The following is a 7,055-nucleotide window of genomic DNA, read 5'->3' as shown; positions in this document are numbered from 1 at the left end:
CCCTGGATTCGAACTCGCGACTCCAGTGGTGGTAGTCAGAGTCAATACTCGCTGAGCTACCCAGGCCCCCACACACCACCTTTAATCAGTCTCAATCAATGTAATTGCACATATTTTCCTAAGGGAGGTGTGGTGGTGGCGTAGTGGGCTAAAGCACATAGGTGGTTCGATCCCCACAGCCACCACCATTGTGTCCTTGACTAAGGCACTTAACACCAGGTTGCTCCAGGGGGATTGTCCCTGTAATAAGTGCACTGTAAGTCACTTTGGATAAAAGCGTCTGCTAAATGCATAAATGTAAATGTAATGTCATAGTCAGGGGCAGACTGGGACTAAAAAGTGGCCCTGGACTTTCTGGCCCAGAGCAGCCCACCAAACCCTGTCCACAACACACCACATCATAACACACTGGCTCATTGATTTCATTTTCTGGCTCAATTTCAAATTTTTGTGTTGGGAAGAAAAAAAAAAAGACATTTCTATTGACTGCTAGTCATGACAACAGGCCCCACCAGTGCAAAAATGGTCATAACTTTAAAACATATAAAACCAATGAATGTGATGAGTGGATTTTTTTAGAGAAAGCATTAAAAGTAAGTACTTTATAGATCAGACAAATAACATGTCCAAAACCTTTTTTCCCAACATGCAGATGTTAGGTTAAAATGTACATGAAAGTAAAGGGAAAGTGTGTATTTTAGTTAGTCAACATTTCTTCAAAATTTTTAAAGATCTTAATTAACTTTCAACTTTTTTCTAGAAGTGCAAATAAACTTGACTTAGTTAATGAGGTTGTGGAAACAACAAGTATAATAATAATATATATGTATATGTACACCAGTAGCTATACAAGATCATAAAATGTTGTTTAAAATAGTTAGATGAAGAAAGTGTCATACATCAGGACACTGATGACAATGCTTAAAATTTCATGTCAATTACTCATGTGTAAATATTTATTAAAAAAAGAAAACAAAGTTGGCAAGAATATGTGCATATATAAATATACAAATATAAATATATGTAAAACAAAATAAACATACCTCTTAAAGTGTAGAACTTTGCAGATATTTTGCAGATTAATTGCTCATATTTTCACTCTATGTGAGTTTGTTTCATCTTTATATCTCCAATGTTTTAATTCCTTCCCCAGATTCCTTTGACAAGCACTGTTTCTGCTGTCCTTTAAACAAAGTAAGCCTCAATGACTCAAATAGCCACAAAGTAATATTTTACTTTGAGCTAGGCCTTACCTTTACCTATTGGCTTTACCTTACAGAGTTTTTTGAAAATTCAATCTGTAATATGGTCAGAACGAGCATGTTGGAGCCCAGGGCGGCTGCCTACATGCCTACATCGCCTGTAGTACAGACCGGTACTTACGCAGCAACGGGCCGGCCCAAATTACCAAGCGGCCCACTGGGAAAATGCCTGGTGCTCCCGACGGCCAGTCTGCCCCTGTTCATAGTTTTTATAGTCTGAAGTACTTTGGTATAGAAAAAATGTGTGTTTAGGATTTGTGACTGTCCACCTACCGAGCAGCAGTTTGAATGCGATTCCTGAGTTCTCCTCAAACTGCGAGAGAAGTTGACATATTTACAGCCTGCTCTCCTTAGTCTCTGAATCATGTGTATGTCCAGTGCATTTCCATGGGGGAAAGGGGGAAATGTACAGCCTCACTCAAGTGTTAAACCACCCTGGAGGGCAATTCATTAAACATCACTTAAAGCTGAAATGAGGTCCACACCTGGTTTTCTTCTCACGTTTTTTTTTTTCGCACATTCTCCTGTTTTCCTCTTTCTCCCTCGTGGGGTAAGCTACCCTTCTCTCCTTGCAGTGCTAACTCAAAACTCCTGACATTTTAAATGTTTCTTTTCTGGGATTCAGGTTTCAAGCATGAGCAGTGACCTTGCTGGGAGATGCTTTATGGATATGACCTGGGAGTCCCCTCGACAAGCTTGGCTCTTGGTGCAGCAGGGCTGATGGAGGGAAGGAGTGAAAAGAAGATGGAGAAGGATGAAGGAGGATGGGGGTTGGGAAGAATGGGGGTGTCTGGAAGAACAGGACAGGTGAGGCAGCAAACCCCCCTTCCCGTCCTCCCTACTCTGGGGATGAGGCACTTCGGCACGCCAGCACAGATGTTGTTGCATTGTCTGGAACTCCAGCCCAACAGGGAGTAAGCTCTCATTAGCTATTGTCTTCCACTCACCGTAGATCTCTGTGATAAATGCAGCAGTCGCCGCTATGCTGCCATGCAGAAGAAAAGCACTTCAGATGCAAGAGGAGCCAGTATTTCTCTACTGCTCTAAAAAGAACTGAAGAACCAGCCTCAACAAGTGTACTTTGGTTCAACGTGTTTCTTTTCTCTGTACTGTATCAGTGTTTTTATCATTAACGGAAACTAAAATGAAAACTAAATGAAAACATTTTACAACTGTTTTTCCATAATAATTGGAGGAACTGAAGCTGATCCATTTTCTTGAGTCCAAAATGAACTAAACTAAAAAATAACCATAAATTAATATAACTGATGAAGTTTTTGAGACACAGTATATTAATATATTATTATTATAAATATTTGTGTATTTGGATATAAATTTATAGAATTTAAAACATTTTCAGCTAACCTTCATGAAAAAGACATATTAATTTAAATAACATATTTAAATTATATTTGCTAATGCATTTCCACTTGTAGCCCTTAAATTGTACAAATACAACTACAGAAAAAAACAAAAAATACCTGAAATCTAAAACTAACAAAAACGAAATTAAATTGAAAAGACAAAACTACAACTACCCTGCTCTGTACATATTTTCTCACATTAACGTGTCTATGGGATAGTTGTAGTTTAAAACATGTAAACCCTACTCCTGTCTGTCAATGCTGTGTGATCTCCCATCAGCCTCACTGTATTTATCATAAAATCATACCTTAATGGTGAAATCATTGAGGTGTGTGAAATAAAGGAAGTCATTGATGTTTTATGAAGATTACCCATCATATAGAGCAGAGAGCGTACTGTCAGATGGGGCCATGCCAGAGGAATTTATATAACATATAATGTACTCTACCATGAAAAGAAAGAAAGAATCCCAATAATTCCCAAGGCTGAAATAGCCCCTAAACCTGAAATAGACACCATTTTAAAAGACCACGACTCCTACATCTATGCTAATAGCCTGAAAGAAATAAGACATGACCAAAGAAGAAAAAGAAAAACACTGAACAACATGAGGAATAAATGATAATGACAGAAAGGACCTTATTAACAGTAGCGCTATCTTAAATTTTTGACAGGAATAACAACGTGGCTGTGAAGGATAGACTTACCCAGGGGCGCAGATTCTGGGGTGGATGGGGGAGGTAATCACCCACCGCCCCCCCCACCCAAAATAATCAAAACAAGCAAGTACAACCCCCCCCATTATTTATACATTGGTTTAAAACATGGGTAAATGCTTCACGCTGCAACCCCCCAATGTTCGAGCCAAATCTGTGCCCTTGGACTTACTGCCTTTTCAATGTGTTGTACTGTTGTTTAAAGTGTTTTGGATCGTTCTGCTGATGAAACATTGTACAAAACATCTTTCCACAAAGTTTCAGTTCACAAAAAACTCCAAAACACATGTTGTGTAAAATATGATCTAGGAGCTTTATACAGTGCATGCCATTGATGTAGAGGTCTGCAACCCGACCCGGGCCTGACGGGACCCGAGAACCCGATGGGTTTCGGGCCGGGTTCGGTCAGTTTTTCAAGTAGGACTTTGGGTTCGGGTCGGGTTTGTAATTAATGAAAAATAAACAGGCTTACCGAACTTGTTTCGCGCACGCTCTCACTCACAGACACATGCGAACGGACGAGTTAGTGGTCGTTCACACCGAATGTGTTTTTGCGCACGTCTGTTCTGTTCCCATTGTTTAAACACATGCTGGATGAATGTCTTTGACATTTGCACCACGTCTCGCTTTTTCTTCAGCGTCTCACGTAGGTCCGGCATATTTTAAACACCATGTCAAGTTAAAAAGAACTTAAAAAAACGCATGTTGAAACACCTGCGCTCTGTTTCATTCTTTGCAATGCATCTAGATTTTTTTCAGCACAGTTGTTACAAAGATTAAACATTCTAAACAAATTCAGGCTGCATAGAGGGGACTGTTGCATTGTTTCATATTATTCCAGATTGTTCTGGACCAGGTGAAGTTTCAGCACATAAACGGTAAGGCAATGCTTATTTTCCCTTCTGCTCTAGTGTACCAAGGGGCTGCCGTGCCTTGTTAAAACTGTGTATGTTTACTGTTTCAGTACTGTTACGAATGTTGCCTATATGCTTACATAAAATACAGCCTATTGCAACAGTACTTGCTAGGAGAAGAAATTAGATAGTAAGCAATTTCGGGTTCGGGTCGGATTTGGGCTTAATATCTGACGGTATCGTTCGGGCCGGGTAAGTCCACACGGTCTCTGGTACGGGTTGGGTTCAGGTTTCATTTTAAGGCCCGTGCAGACTTCTACATTGAAGGGACTGTAATAATAAGGTCTATTTTCATTGTTGGGTGAACTATCCCTTTAAAAATCCACTTGGCTCAAAAATCTGTGGGGACATGTGTTAGATTCACAACTTTAATTTTCTCATCCAGAAAGACATGAAAACCATTGCATTGTTTCTGTAATCCTTTCTTCCCAGCAGTCTTTTCATCCCTCGCTCTTTTTTTTTTACCGCAGCCAGGCCTGTGAACACATTGCAGTGCCTGAGGGCAGTAGCATGGACAACCTGTGCTCTACTCACATGAGTGAGCAGCGAGCGGTCCAGGGATCCGAGCTGGCACGCTTAGCCAAACAGGTGTATGATGGGAAGATGCGGGCTGTGAAGGGTGAATTTTCTTATGTGGAGGTAATGTTGCTTTTGGAGCCAGTCATGCTGTTTGGACCAGACTCAAGAAGCTTTTACACACATCTCAAAGTGACTATTTGAATAAAGCTGCCTTACGGATGTGAATGGCTTCGCTTTTTGATTACATCCTCTGAATTCGATTAAAAGACCACCCTCTTTCCCAGTCAGTTCATTTTCTGCTCCATTTTTAAGTAGCATTACCACAACAGTAGGCTTGGGATCGATGCCTTTTTCACACAAGATTTTCCCAATGATTATCAATATACACTTATTAGGTAGACCTGTACATCTACTTATTCATGCGATTATCTAATCAGCCAATCATGTGGCAGCAGTGTAATGTATAAAATATAGTGCTGTCAGTCAGTTAAAAATTTTAATCGTGATTAATCGCATAATGTTTTTAGTTAATCGGGATCGCATATTTTGAAAATGCTGAAATTTGACACAATATATACTTCTTTTCCTGTCAAAATGCATTTATTTCCATCTTAGGGAAGAAAACAAAACAATATAATGCTTTATTAACATTTTCCAAACAAAGCCTTTCACAGTATAATAATAGCGATGCACTAAATTAACAATTCAAGTAATATTAAATGTTTCCCAAAGTCTAACTGGGAGTTTGACTAATTGAAATAACTAGTCTCCCCATAGGTTGCATATTCATTGCAATGGGCATTAAATGTCTTAAACTCACATCCTCCACAGTATTAATCTGTCAGAAGACTGTGGCTATCTGCTTTCCTACAGCAATCTTGAAGCTGCGTTAATGATTTGCGTCAGGACGTCATCGGCGCTTTGAACTCCACGTGAAGAACGCTTGCAGACAAAAATGTCTCATTCTGTGTTTTTGTTATAGTTAAGACTTGACATGCTTCTGTGGTAATTAAAATGCTTGATTTTTAAAACAAGTCCCACCTGGGCTCGTTTAGTACATCAAATAGCATTAAAAGGTCCTTTCTCCATCTTTTATATCACGGAAGCACTGTTGTTTGTGCAGAGATTCTTTTATTTACTTGTGATTATTTTTTTTTTATTGATTTACACATCAAACAAAGAAAAGCAAAACATATATACACAGAATCAACATTTAACCCCCACTACCACTTAGACCCCTGCCAATCCCGCACCTCAACCCTCAACAAACACCCCTGTGGTCACACATGAGCACACACACACACACACACACACACACACAATATTTATATATATATATATATATATATATATATATATATATATATATATACGTTTGCATACGTTTGCATTGTGAAATTTTGGCATTGATTTTGAAAATATGACTGATCATGTCTTTTTTTTAAGGATAGTGACCATATGAAGCCATTTATTATCACATAGTTGTTTGGCTTCTTTTTAAATCATAATGATAACAGAAATCACCCAAATGGCCCCGATCAAAAGTTTACATACCCTTGAATGTTTGCCGTTGTTACAGACACACAAGGTGACACACACAGGTTTAAATGGCAATTAAAGGTTAATTTCCTACACCTGTGGCTTTTTAAATTACAATTAGTGTCTGTGTATAAATAGTCAATGAGTTTGTTAGCTCTCATGTGGATGCACTGAGCAGGCTAGATACTGAGCCATGGGGAGCAGAAAAGAACTGTCAAAAGACCTGCGTAACAAGGTAATGGAACTTTATAAAGATGGAAAAGGATATAAAAAGATATCCAAAGCCTTGAAAATGCCAGTCAGTACTGTTCAATCACTTATTAAGAAGTGGAAAATTCGGGGATCTCTTGATACCAAGCCAAGGTCAGGTAGACCAAGAAAGATTTCAGCCACAACTGCCAGAAGAATTGTTCGGGATACAAAGAAAAATTGAGAAATACAGGCTGCTCTGGAAAAAAGACGGTGTGGTTGTTTCAAGGAGCACAATACGACGATACTTGAACAAAAATGAGCTGCATGGTCGAGTTGCCAGAAAGAAGCCTTTACTGCACCAATGCCACAAAAAAGCCCGGTTACAATATGCCCGACAACACCTTGACACACCTCACAGCTTCTGGCACACTGTAATTTGGAGTGACGAGACCAAAATAGAGCTTTATGGTCACAACCATAAGTGCTATGTTTGGAGAGGGGTCAACAAGGCCTATAGTGAAAAGAATACCATCCTCACTGTGAAGCAT

This window comes from Myxocyprinus asiaticus, chromosome 24, assembly GCF_019703515.2.
Source record: "Myxocyprinus asiaticus isolate MX2 ecotype Aquarium Trade chromosome 24, UBuf_Myxa_2, whole genome shotgun sequence".
Taxonomy (NCBI): Eukaryota; Metazoa; Chordata; class Actinopteri; order Cypriniformes; family Catostomidae; genus Myxocyprinus; species Myxocyprinus asiaticus.
Note: the sequence above shows the minus strand (reverse complement) of the source record.